Here is a 23,597-nt window from a genome sequence, read left to right as displayed (position 1 = left end):
AGTAATTATATACCCATAAGGCATATAAATAGTGGAGCCACTAGGCTTAGAATATGATATGATCGAGGAGTAGATGCTCGACATGATTTCAAAATCGAGACGTCGACGCAAACCATAAAGCATAAGACAATGATATGATCGGATCTCAGATAATGGTTTAGATGTGATAGGTAGAAGGCAGTTCGTGACAATCTTAAAAAGAATGTAGTCTTGAGGAGATAATCTCAAGGCTGCAAAAGTAGGGAAGTCAACATCTAGCTCATCTAGTCCATCCGGTCTAGGCTGCCTGAAGAAGTACTCATAAATATCATCAGGTGATACATCAAGTGGAGGAGGTAGTGACTCTGGTAAATCAGGATACAAGGGAAAAGGATCTCCTGAACACATACGGCAACCTAGATACCCAAAGAATTCTCTGATGGAGAAATCGATACTTCTTTTAGCGACTCGAGTGTTATAAACACCATCATGGTTTTGATGAAGGTTGTTATAGAATTCAGATATTAGGTCAAGATTGATGTCCCTTTCTAGGTAGACTACCGAATCAAGTTTATAATAGGCTAGGGTTTCGGATACAGAGGGACAAAATTCATCCATCCACTTTCGATCCACAAATCGACATGGAAGCAGCTTGAATGTCCTCTGTTGAAATGCTTGCTCAAACTGGCGGTTTGGGAATCTACTGGAACTAGCTGGTTGGGGTCGAGAGGGTGCATGGGACTTGGATTTCTCAGCTGGGGACTTAGAAGAACCCTCACCGGCTGCTTTCTTCCTAAATAGATAAAGATTTGGACACGGTCGGGGCAAATGGGAGTCCACGGGAGCCACACAGAGAGAACCGAGACAACACACATAGAGAAACTATGAAAAGAAGCTAAAATGCTAAGAATGAACAAATCTCGGGAAGAAGGAGAGTTACCTGGGTGCCATTTGAGGTTTTCAGAGAGGATGAAGAGAAGAGTCGGGACTGAAGAGGGGTTCGGCTAGGGTTTCGGCGTGAAATGAGAGAGTGAGGGATGGGGAGAAGTTAAAAAGAGGGTCAGAAGATCAGGAGATCGGACGGCTGTCCGATCAGAGAATCGACCGATCGTGAACGCCCCGATCGGTCGGATCGGTCGCTGAGACCGATCGGTGAGCCTCGTGCCATATCCTCTTGATCGGTCGTGGAGACCGATCGAGCTCTGATCGGTCCCTGGACCGATCGGAGGAAGCAATTCCTGGATCGGTCGTGAGACCGATCAGATATCATCTGATCGGTCCTGGACCGATCAATGTCTCGTTGCGATTTCACCTCGAAAATCTTATCAAAAGCTCTGAAATTTTGGTTTAAACTTCAGAGACCTAGGATCCAGAGAACAGATTCAGTGATACCAATGAATATTTTCTAATGATGAGCTCTAATGGTTTGGAATTATTAGGGCTCGAGACTTCTTCAGACACATCATAACAGATGTGCTGAATAAGTTTACTTTGTTTGCTTGTTTGTTGAAACTATGATTTATAGTGAAACAAGTACCCAGGCTATCGGTTCAAAATATCTCCTTGTTATGAGTAGTTCCAAGTTTGTCAAAATATTTTTTTTTTATTTTACCAACTTGTCCTAAATTCAAACAGGAAGGTATCAAGCAAAGGTATCAATCAACACAACAAGGTTAGAGAATTCCTAGACATAGGTCCAACCAAGATTCCTTGGTTGGAATATATGAGTAAGATCTAGGAACCAATTACACATGAATTGTGTAAAGGTCTTCCCCATACTCAATCTATATCTCTTCAACCTAATTATTCAAGGGATGCATGATACATTTTGAATAATTTGGTTGATCCTAGCATCTCACCCCATTTCTAGCAAACAAAAATATTTTGTTAAACCTTATAGTTTGTGTGAGATGTTCCCAAGTTGCCCAAAATCATTCCCAATTTCTCTTGTCATTTTAATTTGTTCTTATTGATCATGATGAAGTCCTAAGGACCTAAGGAGCCAAACACATTCCCAACTCCCTCCTTAAATGACTAAATTCATTCTCCGGAAGGGGTTTGGTGAAAATATCAACTATATTTGACTTTGACTCAACATATGTGAGTGCAATGTCTCCCCTAGCTACGTGATCTCTTATGAAGTGATGACGCACTTCAATGTGTTTGGTCCTCAAATGATGAACTGGATTTTTAGTTAGGTTGATCGTGCTAATGTTGTCACATAGCACTTGTACACCCTTATAAGAAAGTCCATAATCCTCTAGGGTATGTATCATCCACAACAACTGTGATACACTCTCTCCCATGGCAATATATTCGGCCTCGGTCGTGGAGAGAGCAACACAATGTTGCTTCCGACTCGACCAACTAACTAAAGATGAACCTAAAAATTGGCAGCCCCCACTAGTACTTTTCCGATCCAACTTGCACCCAGCATAATCGGAGTCGGTATAACCTATCAAGTCAAAAGACTCAGTACGTGGGTACCAAAGACCTACTCTAATTGTGCCTTTAAGGTATCTCAGAATTCTCTTAACTGCAATCAAGTGAGATTCCTTGGCACAGACTTGATACCTAGCGCACATACCCACAGCAAAGAGTATGTCCGATCGACTAGCTGTGAGATATAGAAGACTACCAATCATGCTTCTATATTGCGTTAGATCAATTGGTTTTCCACTCTCATCATTGTCAAGGCGAGTGTTTGTCGCCATTGGAGTGGACACTTCCTTAGAGTCACTCATATTGAATTTTCTAAGCATCTCTTGAGTGTATTTTGTCTGATGGACATAAATTCCATCTCGAGTTTGTTTGATTTCAAGTCCGAGGAAGAATGTCAACTCTCCTACTAGACTCATCTCAAACTCACTTTCCATGTGAGAAATGAATTCATTCAAATAGCCCTTGTTATTTGAGCCACAAATTGTGTCATCGACATATACTTGGGCTACAAAAACGTTTTCACCATCTCTACGTAGAAATAGTGTTGGGTCTATTTGACCTCTTACAAATCCCTTCTCTAGTAAATAGGTTGACAGCCTTTCGTACCAAGCTCGAGGTGCTTGTTTAAGCCCATAAAGAGCTTTCTTGAGCTTGTATACGTGGTTTGGAGCTTCGGTACTCACAAACCCCGGTGGTTGCTCAACATAGACCTCTTCTTTGATGAGACCGTTTAAGAAAGCCGATTTAACGTCCATTTGATAGAGCTTGAAACCTCTATGTGCAGCAAAAGCTAGCATCAAACGAATGGACTCTAATCGGGCCACGGGAGCATAAGTCTCATCATAATCGAGACCTTCGACTTGACTATAGCCCTTGGCTACAAGTCTTGCCTTGTTTCTTACAACTTCTCCCTTTTGATTTAACTTATTTTTGAAGACCCATTTAGTTCCAATAATGGTGGTCTTCTTAGGTCTAGGAACTAAGTCCCACACTTGGCTCCTTTCAAATTGACCTAACTCATCTTGCATAGCTAAGATCCAATCAGGATCGTGCAATGCCTCATCAACTATTTTTGGTTCAATCTCTGAAATCAATGCGACTTCATTAGATTCATTTCTAAAGAATGACCTAGTCCTAACCCCTTGTTGGATGTCTCCCACAATTTGATCTTGGGGATGACTAGTGGCTAACCTAGACTGCCTTGGTGTTGGCGGTGCCTCATGAGTGGTCTCACTCGGCACAGGCAAGGACTCAATATCAGGCAAAGGATCAGATTGAGTTCTTTGTTGCCTTTGCTCATCAACATCAGAGTCAACTTCGACTCGTTCTTCATTTTGATCATTCAAACTTAGATTTCTAAGTTCAAATTGAACTTCTCCTACATCCCTTCGTTGATCATTTAAGTTAGGGATTTCTTCAAAAGCTACATCAGAGGACTCTTCAATCAATTTAGTCCTATTGTTGTAGACTCGATAGGCTTTGCTGGTAAGAAAGTACCCGACCAGTATCCCTTGATCAGCCTTAGCCGTGAACTTCCCAAGATGATCCTTGGTGTTCAAAATAAACACCTTACAACCAAACACCCTAAGATGTTTAATTGTAGGCGGTTTCCCAAACCAAAGTTCATGGGGAGTCTTTCCTAAAAACCTATGTATTAAAACTCGATTTTGCACATAGCAAGCTGTATTTACAGCTTCAGCCCATAAGTAGCTCGGTAGTGAGTACTCATTGAGCATGCTTCGTGCAACCTCTTGTAGGACTCGGTTCTTTCTCTCCACAACCCCATTTTGCTGTGGGGTCCTTGGAGTAGAGAACTCATGCCTATATCCCTTTTCTTGACAAAACTCTAAAAACCTATGATTTTGAAATTCCCCACCATGATCACTTCTAATGGTTTTAATTGTTGTCGATTTTTCATTTTCAGTTCTTCTACAAAAAGAAATAAAAATATCTATAGTTTGGTCCTTATGTTTCAAGAAGAAAGTCCATGTGTATCTAGTAAAATCATCAACGATTACCAAGCAATATCTACTTCCATTCAATGATATTACACTACTGCAATCAAATAGGTCCATGTGCAATAAATCTAAAGCGTAGATGTACTATGCTTTTACCTTTATGAACACCTTTTGTTTGCTTACCCTTTTGACATGCATCACATAGTTTGGTCTTGTGGTACTTGATGCTGGGTAAGTCTCACATTAATCCTTGGTTGGCCAACTTCCGGATGTTCTTCATGTTTACATGTGCCAACCTTCTATGCCATAGCCAAGACTCTTCTTCTTTCGACATGAAACACTTAATCAAAGTATTAGTAGCACTTTTAAACGATACTTGATAAATATTATCAACCCTTGTGCCTACTAGTACCGTGTCAAGTGTGTCAATGTGTTTAACCAAACATTGACTTGAATGAAATTCAATTGTGTAACCCGTATCACACAATTGACTGACACTTAGGAGATTAAAAGTCATCCCCTTGACTAGAAGGACATTCTTGATATGGAGACATTCGGATATATGAATGTCTCCAACTCCTACAACCTTAAGGCTACCATTATTACCAAAAGACACATTACCTCTACTTTTGTTTTGAATGGTTGTAAACAGTGATCTGTCCCCGGTCATGTGCTTGGAGCATCCACTATCAACAAACCAAGTTGATAGATGCTCCCCCTCGACCAATGCCTACAAGACACGGAAGATAGAGGTTTTAGGTACCCAAATCTTGGGACCTAATGCTTCTACAATGAAAGACCTAGGAACCCATGCCTTGGTCATACCTTTCCTAGTTCCATGAGCCCTAGAAACATGTGATTTACTATTTTGAGTTCTAGACATTAGAGAAATGAAACTCGACTCCTTGGGTTGATACCCTAGCCCGGCCTTGTTGTAGACTGCCCTTTGGGCATTTAGAATCATGTCTAGAGTCTTAGAGCTAGTTGAGAATTTCTCAAGCATTTTCTTGAGTTTCTCAACCTCACCCTTTAACGCCTTGTTCTCATCCTCAAGGACTTCTAGATGTAGGTCATCGACCTCATCTTCCCTAAGGGTCCTTAAGGTTTTTACTTCTTCTTTTAACAATTTATTTTCTGTTTTTGACTTTTTAAGCAATGTAGATAAGTGAGTGATAGTCTTATAACACTTTTCTATATGAGAAGAGGTTACCTCTTCATCATCCGACGATGATGAAGCCGCGGTTGAAGCGTCGCTCGAATCTCCCTCACTTCCGGAGTCCGAAACCTCCCTTGCCATGAGTGCTAATTGTCGTGTGCTCTTTTCCATCTTCTCTTCTTCCTCCGATGAGCTTGATGAGGACTCATCCCAAGTGGCCTTGAGAGCCTTCTTCTTCTTGGCTCTTTCCTCCTTCTTTTTGGCTCGTTCCTCCTTCCTCTTTAATTTCGGACACTCGCTCCAAATGTGTCCTTTCTTGCTACACTCATAACATATAACATTAGATTTATCAAAATTTTGATCATTAGTTTTACCTTTTCCTTTGTATCTTCGGCTTCTTCTCATAATCCTTCTTACGAAGTTCGCCATCTCACTTGATGATGATCCACTTTCATCATCGGATTCGGAGGAAGAGGTGGATGAGGAAATCTCCTTTTCCTTCTTCTTTTCCTTCTTCCTTCTTCCCTCCTTGCTCTTTGGTCCTGCAAATAAAGCAATACCCTTCTCTTTTTGACCTTTGTTAGCAAGCTCATGAAGTTCCATCTCACAGAAAAATTCATCTAGTTTAACAATGGAAAGATCCTTGGATACCTTGTAGGCATCTACCATAGATGACCACAAGGCATTCCTAGGAAAAGATTTAAGAGCGTACCTTACTAGATCGCGATTCTCCACTCGTTCGTCCACAGAGTGTAGACCGTTGATGATCTCCTTGAATCTCCCATGAAGTTCACTTACCGTTTCATTGTCCTTCATGGTTAGATTTTGGAGTTGATTCAAGAATAGGTCCCTCTTGGCAATCCGAGAATCTCGAGTTCCCTCTTGGAGCTCGATGAGTTTGTTCCATAGGTCTTTGGCACTCGAGAACGGACCTACCTTGACGAGTTGGTCCTTGGCGATTCCACATTGCAAGGTAACCATAGCCTTGGCATCGGCTTGTGCTTTGCGGAGTTGTTCAGTAGACCACCTTGACGAATCGAGTTCCTTACCTTCTTCATCCTTTGGTGGTGTGAAACCTTCCTTGACTGAGAACCACATGGCAATGTCGGTCTTGAGGTAATACTCCATGCGGCCCTTCCAATATTGAAAATCTTCTCCTTCGAAGTAGGGTGGTCGATTTGTGCTAAAGCCTTCCTTCATAGCCATCCTTGTTTGCTCTTTTGGGTGTTAATCCGAATCAAAGAGCCCCTCGCTCTGATACCACTTGTTGGGATCTTAGATGGCTAGAGGGGGGTGAATAGCCCTTTAAAAACTTAAACAAAACTTCTACACAGATAATTGTTAGCACAGCGGAATTAGACAACTAAAGGAAAGAAAAACACAAGCACACTAACACTAGGATTTACGAGGTTCGGGGATAACTTGCCCCTACTCCTCGGCGTGTCCGTAAGGTGGACGACTCCTTGATCTTCGGTAGATCGCACCCCGGATAATTTCCGGCTACAAATCCTCCTTCTCGGTGGAGTAACCTCCCCACAACGTCTCAAGAAATATCTAAGTTAAAGCACGAGACTTACAGAAGCTCGGTGGCAAAGGAGAATAAAAATGCTTACAACCACGCGAGGATCAGTAGCAGAACAGAGATCGCAGTTCACCCGAGAGCGCTAGAACTTCGCACAACCGCACAAACACTTCTTTCAAGCTTTCTTGTTGTTGTTCTATTCTCTCCTCTCGCTGTTTTTACTGCTTCTCAAACCTGATCTCTGCTGTCACCGATCAGCTCAAAAACTGCGCAAATCAGCGCTGCAGCCAATCCCTCTTCCTCCTTACCTGGTTCTCTGAACTCACACCAATGATATCACAGTCATCACTGGCGTCTTCTGAGCTCGAACCAATCCCCAGGAGTCAAGCAGATCGCAGCAGTATCCGTTGATGCCTGAAATGCACCATGCGCCGCTGAAGCCAGCAGAAAGACCATTTGTCGCATTCCTCTTATGACCTTAATTTGAAATTAGGCTTGGAATGATACCTGTTAACCTACAAATTCAAAAGCTAACAGCACAGAGGATTATATCACATAAATGAATGAGGTATATCAAAAGCAGTGAAGGAATCATTGATAAGGCTGTGTGGATCGGTCACCGATCGATCCAACTGTTCCCAATCGATCAGCGATCGTCCTGATCGGTCGTAGGGACCGATCAGATTGAGTGTGGATCGGTCCACGCACCGATCCACCCCTTTCTTCGGGCTCTTCTCCGATCGGTCTCACGGCCGATCGACCTCCTCGAGTGTTTTTCGATCCGCACCGATCGATTTCACTCGCTGTGCTCGAGTGTCATCGATCGGTCATCGACCGATCCATGGAACTTGGATCGGTCCGCCGACCGATCCATGCATATCGATCTACCGACCGATCCAATGTGCCATGGAATGTCCACTTAGGTCCCTCTCTGACCTAATCCGGAGAACGAGCTACCGTGCCCTCTCCGACTCCATCAGGTCCAGAGAACGAGCTACCGAGCCCTCTCTGACTTCGCATGCCAAGTTTCCTTCTTGGACTTTTCAACACCAGATGTCCGATCACCCTTGATCCATCTGGATTTTCCCTTGCCTGGCTTCACTCACCAGGACTTGCACCTAGCTTCACTCACTAGGGTTTTCATCTGGCTTCACTCACCAGGATTTCCAATCTGCCTGGCTTCACTCACCAGGACTTTCCAAACGCCTAACATCCCAGTTAGGACTTTTTCAATCAGGTCAACCAAGTCAACCTAGATTAGTAATCAATCTGAGTTAAATATCTGATACAAACTTAAATCAGTGTTAACAGCAAAACAACATCCAGGTCAGACTGTATCAACATTTTATAGTCATCTTGATTCTTTTTTTCACTGCTTCATTAAATAGTCTATTTATATGCTGATGATAGCATGCCTTTCATAGTCATGTTTGTTCTTTTTATGCTAAACAATCCTGTCAGGTCATGCAGAACATGCAAGCATATAGATGCTGCAAAGGTTTTTATTAGTTTATTTGATCTCATATGACAGATTTAGATTCAATTTCATCAAGTAATCTGAGAAAATCACACGTTTGGGTTTTAGATTATTAGATCACAGGCAGTGCACATAGATAAAAAAAATCTATCTTTTTAAATAAAGATTGATTGAAAATTACATCTGTGCTAGTTTATTGATACCTGTTATGATGCTTGATTAGCCTTGTGAAACAAATTATAAGTGAGAACAGATACAATATATTTCTGTGATATTTAAAGAAGTGTTTTCACTGTGATTTTGGGTATTCATCAAAAGTTTAATAAATAAAGAAATCATTTTTTTCCCGTCTCTCTGGTTTACATCTTTTCTTCAGTTCAACCACTGTTAATGATTATTCTAGAGTGACCTGCGTGTCTTTGGTTTACATCTCTGATTCAATTCAATAATTGTTAGTGAATTGATTTCTACTAGATGATTGCTCTGCAACCACAGTATGTCTTTTCTGTAAGTCTTATGCATGTCTCACCTTGGGTGTTGTTTCCCACAGTTCTAAAACACAACTAATTTACTTGATGTATTCATGAGAAGGAAAAATACAACTGAGTTCTAAAGCAATTGATGCTTCTGTTAAAGTTGCAAAAGAATTACTAAAATTTGATGATGTTCTTGGCAGACTAATAGCATGTGTGAACAATTTGAATACCACTGCTTTATATGTTAATAAATTTGAAGAAATATAACCACGGCTGGCTATACATAGTATAATCTCATCTTTTGCTATTTGATGTTTTCCTTCAAATATGTCCTAAGCATTTATTTATTTCGGCTTGAACCTACAAACATTGTTTATGTCCTACAAACATACATTCAACAATGGTAGAAGATTTTATAGAAGTTGACTAAAAATGACAACACTGCTCCCTGCAATTATAAGCTTCATCAGAGGTAGCTTTGCTCTTCTATGCTTCACTGGATTTGTTGTGTAGTCATATTTCTTTGTTCAACCATTATCATGCCTAGTAAGTTGTTGTATTATGCCTAGTAAGTTGTTGTATGATGCCTACTAATATATTATTTATGTGTTTTTACAATTTACAAATCTCAAGTACTCCATAGTTGAAATTGATGAAGTGCGGTTCGAGTGGGCTGAATGCATGCTAGATTACATTTGAAGTGCGGTTCTACCTTGATGTGTTGTTAAAAGAATGTTCTACCTTGATGTTAATATCTATTAGCTAGCTTTTGATGTAAAAAGAATGTTTGGGTATTTTATGGATACTGTTGTAAGAAGATTATTTATATAATTTGTGAATATTTGTGTATTTTATGGATATTGTTGAATGAAGAATATTTGTATAATTTATGAATATTTGTGTATTTTTTTTATTATTGTCGGTTTTTCATTGTTTGGAAATTAAATTGTTAAAAAATATACATATTACATCGGTTTTCCACCGGTGTTGTTAAATAATATTACATCGGTCATTTATGTTATTAACATACAATATTACATTGGTTTTACACCGTTGATGAAACGGTGTCGTTAAGTGATACTACACCGGTTAATAACCGATTCGAAGACCGGTGTCGTTAAGTGATACTACACCGGTTTTAACCCGATATCTAAAATGACAGACTTTTAACATCAGCTTCATAGACATCGGTCGAAAATGAAATAGGCACCGGTGGAAAACCGATGTCTATGAGGGTTTTTGTTGTAGTGAGGTAAAATTGTAAATTCAAATTTTAAATTTCACATAACTTATTTTAAGTGTAGGGAGAGACAACACCACAAAAACCAGTGCCCTACTTGTAAGATTCAGACGACACAACTAGAGGAGAAGTAGAAATCGATTCTAGGAGTCCGGAAAGGGAAGGAGCACGTTGAATGCTTCAAGTGCAAACGGATGGGTCACTACAAAAGTCAATGCCCAAAAAGAAGATCCAAAAACCCATGGGGAGAAATCAAAGTCAGTAAATTTACATTATATGAAATTCAATTTTTGCAACACATGCCGGTACCCTAACTAATCCTGATTGCTCTAGTTTAGATTTTTCTTGAAAATTAGATATGCATGCTAATAATACAATGAATAAAGTTGATTCAAATCTAAATAAGAATAACTCAAAATTATTTAATAAAAATAAGAAATTAACTTTTATAAAATTAGAAAATTAAAATAAAAAATTAAAAGATAAAATTGATAAATTAGAAAAGATTATTAATAACTTAAGCAATTCACAAAATCTAGACTTGGGTTATAAGTCTAAGGTGAAACTTAAACTTTACAAACCAAGCTATAATCAGGTGCCTTTTAATTATGGAACTAATCAATAAACCATAAATTAATAACTTAAACTCAACTTAAAAGGTTAACTTAAACTTGTAACTTAAAATTAACTAATAAGTGCTTGACTTGTTTGATCAATGCATAATTACTATGAACATGCATATAATTAATTAATTAATTAATTAATAAATATCAGTCATGATTACTAATTGCTTAATTTAAAATGTTTAGATAAGGACTTAGGCTTGATCTACACTTGACCAGTTAGACCTAGAATTTTTAGGAAAAAAAATTAAATATTTAATTTCTTTAAAAGACTTTGTCTAGAAGTGGTTGATAATCCAATACCTAAAAAGGTCTAGATAAAGATTTTCAATTCTATAGATTAAAATCAACTTCAAAATTAAAAGTAACTCCATCTCACACAAACTCATAAACTAAACATGTTTGATAACTTAGAAAGAGTGAGATGGAAAATCAAGAAAATAGATAATTACTTTTATTTTATTTTTTTCATGCTTGGACTCTAAGACCCTTAAACTTAGATAATTTACTTAAAATTTTTTTAAGGCATTAATTAAGGGAAAGGGAAAGTGAAAGGAGTTAAGTTAAACAATTTTTTTTGTTATTTTTTTTTTCTCAAATATTTTTTTAATTAGTTAATATTTTTCAAAATATCAAAATTAAATATCTCTTTAAGTTAAAGTATTTTTTTTTAATTTAAAAGTTAATTTTTTTAAAAGTATTTTTGAAAAAGGAAGTTAAGTTTTTAAATGTTTAAATATTTTTGAAAATAAAGTTTAAATCATTTTTAAAAAAGTAAGTTTAAATATTTTTTTGGCTAAGGTTGTTTTGAATATTTTCATATAAGTACTTAACAAAGCTTTTTTTTTTTTTAATCTGTAACTAAGTACTTACCTAAGTTTTTAAAGCTAAGTACTTATTTGAGTTTTTCTTACCAAAATCTTTTTAAAGCTAAGTACTTAACTAAGTGTTTTAAATCCTTTTCAAAGCTAAGTAAAATTTTCAAGTTAAAACTGTTTAAAGTAATGAATTCAGGGGGAGCCTAAATTTAAAATTTTAAAAGAGACTAGAAGTTAGATTTTTTTTTAACTATCTTTACAAATTAATTTTCTCTCTAACTTAGTATTATTTTTTTATGTATGTCAAAGGGGGAGAGAAATATTAAAGTTAAGTTAAACATATAACTTTTTATTAAGGGGAGCATAAGAGTTTTTTTTAATGTGTCAAGTTGTTATGCTAATGCTCTAATTCCTTATATTACATTAATTTTTATTATACTTTACTTAACTTTGAACTACGTTGTCATAATAAAAAAGGGGGAGATTGTTTGTGTAGGAAGCACCAAACGATCAAATTTGTATTTTGATTATGGCAAATGGCTCAACGTTAAGATGTCTTATGATCTAACAAGTGTGAATAAGCTTGCAGGAAAGTCCTAAGTGTTCTTAGGTAAAAGTCCTAGTGAATTCTAGGTAGGTGGAAAATCATAGGGGGAGGTAATCCCAGGTTATGGAAAGTCTTAGCTACGGTTAGACAACGAAGTTCTGGTGTGGGGGACTAGGCGAAGTCTTAGCAGGTTGAGCACTTTGGGCAAAATCCTAGAGTCAGGGACTCTAGGTAAAAATTTTGGTGGTCGCGGACCAAGTGAAAGTCTGGACGGGTCGTGGAGCGGACGTTTAGCATGAAGACCTAAAGTCTCGGATGCTGAACAAAAGTCCAGACGATTTGGAGGACCGGTCTGGAAAAAGTAACTTCTCCTAAGAGGAATAGGTGAGGACGTGTTCCCCGTTGAGGGAACAGTAGGCGTCGGTTCAATCTAGGGTTTCCGGGAAAATTCGAAAGATAAAAGAATCGGATAGTCCGAAGACTATCAAAACTGATTTTACTTCACATGTTATCTACTATTTTCTAAACTCTATTTTGCAAGAAACTAACATTTTACAGGTTGAAGTTTCGACCTTGATCGGTCTACCAAACCTCTGGATCGGTTGACCGAACCCCCAAGCAAAAGGATCAGATTTCCAGCGAGTTGATCAGGTTCGACCAAGGAATTGGTCGACCAAACCTTAGGTTCAGTTGACCGAACTGTGGATAGGCTCTGACTCGATCAGACCGGGTTGATTGGACCAAATAAGCTAGCGAGAAAATTTGGATCGGTTGACCAAACAGAGAGATTGGTCGACCGAACGAAGGCTCTATCCGAAGCGACAGAATCTAGACAAGAAGCTGGGCAGGTGTAGAAGGTTCGGTCGACCGAACACCTGATTGGTCGAGTTTGTACCAATCAGCATCGAGTCAAACAGTGATCTCGAGATCAATAGATTTGGATCAAGTTTGACTCGACTATAAAAGGGACCTCAACCAACGCTTCAAGAACTAATACTAAATGACTTTTTCTCTCTTGTGCGCCACTTCAATGTTGCTCTGACAATTGACGAACAACTGCTAATCCTTTGTTGTCGGTAAACTTTGTTTTTAATTTCAAACTTGTACTTGCCATCTTTTGTAAAGATTTCTCGAGCTTATAGTGATTATCCAACGAAAGCGATCAATGATCGTGGGATTTGGAGAAGGAGTCGTCACAGGCTCCGAACTAAGTAAAAGAAGCGTATTGGCGATTGCTTTATTTTCTTTCTTTCTTTCCTATTTTTATTCCGCTGTGTTTTACTCTGAGATTGTTTTAGACGAACGCGATAGCCACGAGCGCTATTCACCCCTCTCTAGTACATCTATCATATACATTATTGTTAAATGACGCAGCGATAGCTTCTTTGGTCCTGTCCATTGACTCATAAATATAACCTATAGGAGATCTTTTTTCGTTGTCTACCAACCGTAATACTTTCACTAATGGACCACCAACTTTTAATACAAAAACCATATTTCTCTAAAAAGAAGACATCAATATCACTTCTGCTACATGTTTTCCTACAGTCTCTTTAGGAAATCGACTATTTGGCCACTTTTCAGATGCAAACATCTTTCTCACATTTGCTTGTTGTACATGAAACTGCTTTAAAGTCAAAAAGGCGGTTGTGAAACGTGTCTTTGTAGTTCTTACTGTTGGATCAATTATGCACGTGAGAGTAAGGGGAGGGCGGGGGGGGGGGGGGGGGGGGAATCATGTGGTTTTCAAAAACTCATATTTTTTTGGTTTTGAAATCACGAGTATACGCAGCGAAAATTAAAAGGGCGAACAGCACAGGAAAACATGAGTGATTTTATTTGGTTCGGAGCCTTCGGCGACTCCTACTCCAAGACCCAGGTCCCGCAGACCTATCGATAGATAATCCACTAAAAACCTCTTCCAGTACCTCCGGAAGAGGGAATTGAGTAGAGAGAAAGTTTGTAGAAATGTAACAGACTACACTTTCTATTTACAAAATTTAATTACAATTAGAAATCTTGCTATCGACACTTTAGGAATTGATGTAAAAGCACTCGTGTCGGAGTCGGTCTGCCTATCATGATTGGAAGTCCTCGGAGTAGTCGTCGGACGCAGCAACTTTGTAGCATAGTCGTAGCAGGTGTCTGGAGCAGTCGAAGTCTCAAATGGACGCGTAGTAGCTCGTATATGTGTTATCCTTGGTTGCTTGGTTAAGCCTACCTTATATAGGCTGTGGAAGGCGCCTTCCATAGGAAAGGAAGGCGCCTTCAACTGGTCAAACTCTATCCCGAACGGCTCGGCTCTTATCCGCGATGACATCCAAGTTTATCCCATGGAAGACACTTCTATGAACAGTACGAAGGCGCCTTTTATAACCATGGAAGGCACCTTCGGGCACTGTTCACCCAAAGGTAATTTCCCTCTTTTGTCCTACAAAATAATGTTAGTCCAATAAACCTGCAAGACAAGTGTTAGCATAATTATAATTAAAGAGTAGTAATTAGTTCCTGTCATCCCTGGACTAGGAACTAATCAAGGTCTTAGTTTAGGGATCCCAAATGGACCTAAACTAGATCAACACCTACTGCCCCACCAACTAAGACACGTCCTCACTTGGTCACTCTTCTCTAGTGACTTACCTTAATTTACCAGTTTGCAGTCATCCAATCAGCTCGTCGGCCTGTCTGGACTTCATGCCAGCTATCCGATCACCCCGTTGACCTAGCTGGACTTCTTGCCAGATATTCGGTCAGCCTGTTGACCTATCTGGACTTCGTACCAGCTATCTGGTCGACCCGTCGACCTAGCTAGATTTTGTACCAACTATCTGGTCGACCCGTTGACCTAGCTGGATTTCATACCAGCAATCCGGTCGACCCGTTGACCTAGCTGGATTTCCTGCACACTTAATCAAGTGGTTAGATCACAACAAAACCTAACTTAACTTACTTGTCATTCATCAAAACCTGAGTTAGACCGTTAGTCCAAAATTTTACCAACAATCTCTCCTTTTTTGATGCTTTTTGATGCAATGACAACCTGAGTTAAGTTAGGAAAAAAATACACAAAAAAATAGACAAAGAATGTGGTTTAAGTTATTCAGATTTAATTCGTTTTAAAGTTTGCTAACTTAATCAACTTAACCCCTTAACACTCCCCTTTGACATTCATAAAAAAAAATAGGAATATATATTTAAGCAAAAGATGTGCTAAGAAAAGTAAAAAAAAGGAAATTTGTACAATAAATAGTTTTTATGATTACTTGAGGGAGAAAACAATGTATAACCATAAACACTTCTCAAAGAATATATTTTACAAAATATATTCAAAGATAGTTTTGAAACCACTTAGCATTTCAAAATGATAAAGAAAACAACTTATTAAAAATTCCAAAGTTAAAAAAAAATAATTTTGAAAAGAACCTTTTCAAAAACTTTTTCAAAGTGTTTTCAAGACATTTTGTAAAGCAGATTTTTTTTAAAAACCATTTTTTAAAACAAATTTTAAAAACATTGTATATTAGTATTTTCACAAGACTAATAAAGTTGAAAAGTACTTCTAAAATCTACTAACTTTAGAAACTTTAAGGGTTTCCATTAAGAATTTTGAAAATGCCAAGTTTTCTAAAAAAAAACTTTAAAAGCTTTTAAAACAAAATGTTAAAATACTGAGTGCTACAACATTTAAAATTATTTTTAAAGTAGTTTGGAAAAATTAAATATTTTTCAAAACAATTTTTCAAAATATGTAATAATTTTAAAAATGATTTTTGAAAGAGTAAAATAAAATTTTGTTGACTTATTTATCCTCCCCCTGAACCTGAGATTACTCTAAAATAATTTAACCAACTATGAATTGTCCTTAACTGTTTAACTGTTAGTTACTAACTAACTATTAGAAGATAGCAGTGTTCACTTGGTTAGTCAGGTTAAGTCATTTTATCCAATTAGTGTTTGACTAACCTGGATTACTTAACCTGATTGCTATATATTTGGTATTTAACACTCTGACTTATGCTGATGTACTGATATAAGCATCTTAAGTCTAGGCAATATGCCTATGCATGTCACCCTTTTCTAAGTTTGACAATTATAAACAAAGTAGCCCTAATGTGTTGGTGAAATGCTCATGTCCTAGATCTACAGGGACATACTTTCTAAGGATTTGATCTAGACTAAGGCTAAAATTAATTTTGAAAATTCTAAAAATAAGAAAATTTTGAGAAAAATAAAGAATTTTGCCCTAGAATTTGGAAATTTTGAAAATGATGATCCTAGTCTATGAAACACATTCCTAATTTTAACAATCATACACAAAAAAAACTAATTGAAAATAGTAAGTTAAGTCATATACAATGCATAATAATGTATGTAACACGATTAGGTTTGATCATCGTCAGCAGGTGGTGGTAGGCGTCGCTCAGGAGCACGCAGAACCTGAAGAATCTGTTCAAATATGGTGGTTATGTCGTCTCGTAGAGAAGTAAATCTAGTGACCACCTCTCCCCGGAGTGTACTGAATCCATCCTAGACTAACTGCCAAAACTGCGCAAAGGACTCCTCAAGTCGAGTGAGTCGATCCTCGACGGATATAGAAGTCGAGGGCTTGGTCGATGTCGAGGGCTGGTTCGAAGTTGGAGGATACCCAAATATCTCCTCAGTCGTAAACTTTGGCCACTCCTCTCCCTCGGCTGGAATAGGTAGAAAGTCATCCTCGATCTCGATTAGTATGGCTGGCTGCGGCTCACCTCTCTAGGCTAGAACCCCTTGAGCAGTGATGTCTATATGCACTAGGGCCAGCTAACACTGACCAAATTCGTCATATGCACTAAGGGAGCTAGACGTACCCTGGATCATATCTACTCCTATGGTCGAGAATATGTATGTCAAGATGCGATAATAGGGCATATGAACCCGACGCCTAGTGATGAGACTGGATGCATGTATGACATTATGAAACACTTGTAGTGCAATGTCTATATCTAGATGCTGACAACGAGCATACAAAAAGGAGTGGGAGGGTCGCATCATTACAACGTCGCGAGATGTGATCGGTAAAATGCAGGTAGTCAGGACTCGATATAGAATATAGTCCTGTACCCTGAGAGAGAGTGACCTAAAGTCAGTCACTATAGGTAGTCTCTCCTCCCCCAATATATATATATATATATAGTATCAAATGTAATATGGGAGTAAGGCTCGCCAAATGGTAGATCCCTACTAGGGTAACACAAAAATGGGAATACTGACATCCTAAGTCCTAAACTATTGTATAATAAGGTGAGGAAAAAGTGAAAATCCTTTCCACAAACTTTGATGGAGTAGGTCAGGTCATCTATCTTTTCTATGTTGTTATAGAATTGAGCACATAAATCGAGATTTACTGCATAACTGCAGTAAACCAATTTATCTAATTGGTAATGCTCAATGACCTGTGTGATAGGAGTGCAATACTGGGTAAAAAAGGTCCTATTCAAATACCTAGATTTCAATAGAACATATGTATGCTGTAAAAAGGACACCCTAAGCTGCTCAGTATTGCTAGGCCTAGGGCGAACATATCGTCTTTTCCTAATTTTATACACATATAAGCATAAAGAGATAAGAAAATGCATATAAACTAAGTATTGAAGATATATATTGAGGTAAGGTATACCTAGGAGACATTTTTGAGATTTTGAGGATGAAAATGTTGAGAAATCTGGGCTGGAAGGCGCCTTCCATACCTTATGGAGGGCACCTTCAAACGGCTGAAGGTGCCTTCCACAGTTAGGCGGGATTTTTCTCGCCTCTCTGGGGGTGCCTGTTAATGTTCCGTAAGTGTACGGATACATCGTTAGTAATAAAGAAAGATATCGTATCCACAGGGACTGGTTATAACCACTAAAGATATTTCGACACGAATTAGCTAAACAACTAATTAATTGATTTATAAAACTAAATGCAACTATGAAAAGTAAAGCATAGAAGTAGAAGCATAGAAACAAGAATAAGAGCTATGATAAAAGGATGTTCTAGGAGTTTTGGTTTCTTTGTAATGTTATTCAATGTAAATGATCTACTAAATCTTATTCCTCAATTGTCCATCATTTGTAGAAGGTTGCCGATTTTCTCTTGCAATAGACAACCGACTTAGGACTAAAATCTATATCTAAATGTGATCAATTAGGAATGATTCCTATGATGTCCTTACACGGGCTTGCTTGTCACGTGCATCCCTCGGATAATCAACATAGAAATTCATTACTTCTCAACCCATATCAAGATATAAAAGATTAATGCATACAATCTATCCTACCCCGTTGAATGACCTTATTTCACCTTCAAGATTATCCCTCAATCGTCCTTACACGGGCTTGTCTGTTACGTACATCCCTCGGATAATCGAATGAGGAATTACCTCTACAAGATCCACAAGATACTCAAACATTTAATCAAGTATGGTAATTAAGTCCAATCACAACAATCCACACAAGATCAAATGGATACAAACAAGACAAAATCATAGAAATAGGAAATTGACAAATCCATAAGAGTTTACATCAAATCATATTACAAATACTCCCTCCATCCTAGAACAAGGAGATCTAATCCATAGAACAAGAAAAGAAATCCAAAGACAAGAAGATCATAAGCATCTTGATCCCAAAACCCAAGAAGAGAAGGGGAAGAAAAGCTTATCTACGATGAAGAAAGGTCTTCGGATCCAATCCTCGATCTCAGAGTCGATTCGTTGAAGATATGCCCTTAGATCATCGGAAAATCCCTCCAAGAAGGTGAGGAATCACCCAAATCTTGTTATCTCCCAAAAGTGAGAACTCCCCCTTTAAATGATGAAAGAAACCCTTATATAGAGCAGAGATTTTGGGCGCCACACGACCTCGAGACCCGCCCGTGTGTGAGACACGACCTAGGTCATTCTTTTCACTACCCATCTCACACGACTGTGTGATGCACACGACCGTGACATATCCTGCCACTGCCAACCTTGCACGGCCGTGTAGATCTACACGGCCCGTGCTGCCTCTAGTTCTAGAACTCATGCACGACTGTGTCTGGGACACGGCCAGGGCTTGTTTGGCTTTTAGGAAAATTGCACGGCCATGTACTGCTTTGGCTCTGGAAGGCTTGCAAATTGGCATGACCGTGTGATGCACACACGACCGTGACCTTCTCCTTTTCTGCAGCAACTACATGGGTGATCATCACCGCACGGCTTGGACATTGCCCTACTCTGCCAATACTGCATGGGTGAGCATCACCACACGGCCTAGGTCACTCACCTAGACATGGCCATGTGACACTCCAAGGTGGTGTCTTCCTCCTTTCGTTAGCTTGCAGATTTGACCTCGATCATAGATTCTTCTCCAAATACAACTCTTGCGTACAGAAAATACACAAAAGCAGATCTCCAAACAAAAAGAGTAAATATGCTAAAAGTAAAGCTAGAAGTATGGAAATGCATAGATAAAACATGTGCAAAATACATGAATGTGCGTCAAAACATGCTAAACAAGTGTATACAATCTACGCATATCATTGCCTCCGATGGTTTCGGAGGCACCTTCTGGAGATTTTTTGTTTTTAAGTTTTCAAATTAAAATTTTAATTTTTTAAGTTTAAGTTAAATTTTTATTTATATATATTTTTTAAATTTTAAGTTAAATTTTTAAGTTAGTTTTTTATTTTTTTTTAAGTTTAAGTTAAAGTTAAATTTTAAGTTAAATTTTTAGTTAGATTTTTATTTTTTTTTAAGTTTAAGTTATTTTTTTTTAATTTTAAGTTAAAATTTTAAGTTAGTTTTTTTTATTTTTATTTTAAGTTTAAGTTAAATTTTTATTTTTATTTTAAGATAGATTTTTATTTTTTTAAGTTTAAGTTATTTATTTTTTATTTTTTTAAAGTTTAAGTTAATTATTTTTTATTTTTTATTTTTTTAAAATTTTAAGTTAGATTACTAATTTTTTTTTAAGTTGAAGCTAAATTTTTATTTTTAATTTTTTTTTAAATTTTAAGTTAAATTTTTAAGTTAGATTGTAAAATACAGCACCCAAATAATAATAAAATAATAAGGTTATTCTCGAATAACCTTAATGGAATTTTTAGAATTTTTAGGAATTTTTCGAAACTCGTATGATGAGTTTAAGGGGATCAATTATTGGACAAAGGGAAAGCTTGTTTAAACCACCCCATTTAAACGAGGAAATATTGAATTTCTTTAAATAATTTTTATTCCTTTTCTCTTTTCCTTCATTTCTCACCTCCGTGCCCTAGCCATCCTCGCGCCGAGCCTTTCCCTTCGTCTCCCAACCCGACGCCGCCTCTCCCTCACGCGACGCCGAGCCACCGCCGCCTTCTTCCTCCCGATCTCCTCTCCCGACGCCGACCATCTCATCATCTTCCTCAACCCAAGCCCTCTTCCTCTGCCCTAGCGTCGACCGCCTCTTCCTCTGCCCTAGCTCCTGATCCACCGCCGATCGAGATCTCTCCACTGTCACCTACTCAGCCGACCACCGTCTAGTGTCGAGCCTTCCTCTCTCGATGCTCTTGGTTTATCCTTGCCTCACATCGCCAATCTCTACAGTCGCCTGACCTAGGCTTGGTGGGAGAAGAAGAGGAAGAGGTAATCGGCTAACCCTAGCTCAAGGTAAGGGTTTGGTTATTCTTACTGCTAATTGGGGTGTTTGTGTTAGAGATCAATGTCTCTACTGTGGATCCGAGCATCACCATTTGAGAGTGACTCACAACTCCGACCACAATTTTCAGCTGCAAAGTCTTTGGCAGCTATATCTTCCAGCAGTTGTCTCTGGTAGTAGGATAAGGGGTCTTTGGTTTTGGGTAAGAAATGCTTGGCATTAGATTTAGCATCGATTTTATTTCATTATGGAATGTTATGCTAACTAGGAGTGATTGTTGTGGCAGTGGCTTCGTGGTAGCTTAGGCCACAGGTTTTCTGGCAGTAACCATCCTCAACTGTGAATCAACCGTAAGGCTCTAGATTCAGGTAAGTTTGGAAATGGTTTATGGTTAACCTAACCTAATGTGATCGAGCTAACTCTACTTTGATTGACCGATGTGATTAAAGGAGTTAAACAATTATTTATGGATTAGTTAATGATCGTTAGCTAGAGTTTTCCTTAAATAGTTTGGGATTGAATTTAGCTAAATGTTGTATATGTACTTAGTTAAATTATGCATGTTGTTACAGGATTTTTATTCGAGATGTGTGTCTCGATGTGAGATTTATTTTGGATACGATCTTCATTTTGAGGTGGGTACTTCTTACTTTGACTCTATTTAGTTCTTTGAAACTTGGTGCATGAGCTATTTTTTTTTTAGATAAAGACTGCTTTACCTTGACTCCACTCGTAATATTTCCTGTGCTTGATACTTCCACTCAAACCTTTGAGATATTCATTTCTATATCCATATAGTCTCTTGATACCATCTATGATATTTAGCAGATATTATATACCAACCTTGTATGCTTTGATTATTGTTTATTTATGCACCGTATTGAGCATGCTGGCTTCATGTAACATACCTGATTCTTGTTTATATGTATATGATGACTATTGTATTTTGTGCATCATATCATTGCATGCATGTTAACGATAAATTCTCTCTTGCGATCGAGAGAGTCGTTCACCAGGGCCGCACGCTCGGCCACTCGAGAGAGTGGTAGCTGGAGCAGATGCCGCTTGTCCTGTCATGCCCCCACTCGCTCACTCATGAGTAGAGAAAGCTGGAGTTGCAAGCAGTAGGGACCCCCGTCGCAGATGTAGCTAGTTAGCTACTATGCAACTGTCCACTCGGCCACTCGAGAGAGTAGTAGCTGGAGTGTTATACAGTATGTCACTAACCCAACCTCTCGACCATATATGGGTCATGGAGCATAGGGGTGGACGGGAGTGACCATCAGTGCATACGTTTTTATTATTGTTATACCTGCCTATGCTGTTGCTTTCTTATATTTACAGTTGTTCGTTGTGCCATGTGATACATTTATACTTGTTGAGCTATATATGTATTGATCGCATGTTGTTCGACTCCTGTTTACTTATTGATAGAATGTCTTTACCTCACATGATACCTTCGTAATGATAAACAGTTCAGTAGTCGATCGGTATTACTCCTGATCTTCTATTACCTAGCCTAGGATATGGTTTCAGGTATGAGCATATATTATGATTTTATTTTAGTATATGCTATTCCTCTTATGAGACTGTATATCATATGCTCACTCTCTATTTGTATAGTATATTATGCTCATGCACTATATTTCCCTTACCCGCTGAGTCCCAACACTCATCACCCCATAAACTGGTTTTTCTTTCGCCAGGTAGTAGGTAGATGAATCAAGGATGCTCGGAGAGTCCTAGCTGCCAGTCCCACTACACATTCAAGGACAGTTTTCCTTTCAATTTTATTACTGTTTGGGTGGTATATTGATTTTGCGTATTTGTTTTCTAATAAGTTGATGTGGGTTTGGAGTCTAGTCTGGTGGTTGCAGGTATTTTGATTAATGACTTTGTTGGTCTTACATTCATATTTTTTTTTTTTGTGATTTTCGTTATGTTTACTTCCAACCGTGTGGGCTGTTTATAAACTGTGTGGTTGTGTTTACTTCCAGCTGTGTGGGCTGATGATTATTTTCTTATGTTGAGTGTTGATGTATACTGGTTCCAACTGTTACTGTTACAGGGGAGGTGCTGCCCGATTTTTGATTGGACAACCTTATCCTTGGGGCGTGACATAGATTTTTATTTTTTTTTTAAGTTTAAGTTAATTTTTAATTTTTAATTTTAATTTAAAATTTTAATTCCTTAGTCATCTTACCCGATCTATGTTTTCAATCAGGGAATCCTATAATTTTATGAGATGAGTTAGGTTTAATTTATGAGTTTGGTTTAACTTTGTGTTAGATTCAGATTTAGCTTTAGGTTTAACAAACAGACATTTTTTATATAATCTTCTGGGATATGATGAGTCACTTGGACATCATTAGAGTAACTATACCTTCAAGGTTTTCTAAATAGTCCTATCCACTGAACTTAGTATAAAACCTTGGTCTAACTGGTTAGGATTCGTATGGGGTAGCTTCAATTAGTTCCACTAAGCCAAATGCACCAGGTCGAAGCCATATCTTCCTAGACATGCATAGATATAGTTTTTCTAACCTACTATCATCCAAAATTTCACCAGTACTTTTGTCAAGTTAAATTGTTATCCCTATTTTAGCTAGTCCTAATTACCTTACCGGGTAAATTATTATTTTGGAGGTGCCAACTAATTTAGAGTCTCCCCCTGAATTATTGAATCTTTTGGGTTAAGTTTTGAGTTTATGTCGATTAATTTT

The 23,597-nt window shown here is 38.1% G+C and overlaps 1 long non-coding RNA gene across 1 annotated transcript; it reads left to right on the top strand.

Moving 5' to 3' along the window:
- Positions 1–20,481: 20,481 nt before the first annotated feature.
- On the top strand, positions 20,482–22,787 carry LOC121973457. Its single transcript, XR_006109619.1, has 5 exons — positions 20,482–20,861; positions 20,932–21,076; positions 21,161–21,242; positions 21,447–21,509; positions 22,581–22,787. It is a non-coding gene; the product is annotated as an uncharacterized LOC121973457 (long non-coding RNA).
- Positions 22,788–23,597: the final 810 nt, after the last annotated feature.

The sequence above is a fragment of the Zingiber officinale genome, chromosome 4A (assembly GCF_018446385.1).
Source record: "Zingiber officinale cultivar Zhangliang chromosome 4A, Zo_v1.1, whole genome shotgun sequence".
Taxonomy (NCBI): Eukaryota; Viridiplantae; Streptophyta; class Magnoliopsida; order Zingiberales; family Zingiberaceae; genus Zingiber; species Zingiber officinale.
Note: the sequence above shows the minus strand (reverse complement) of the source record. Positions and strands in the feature narration are given on the sequence as shown.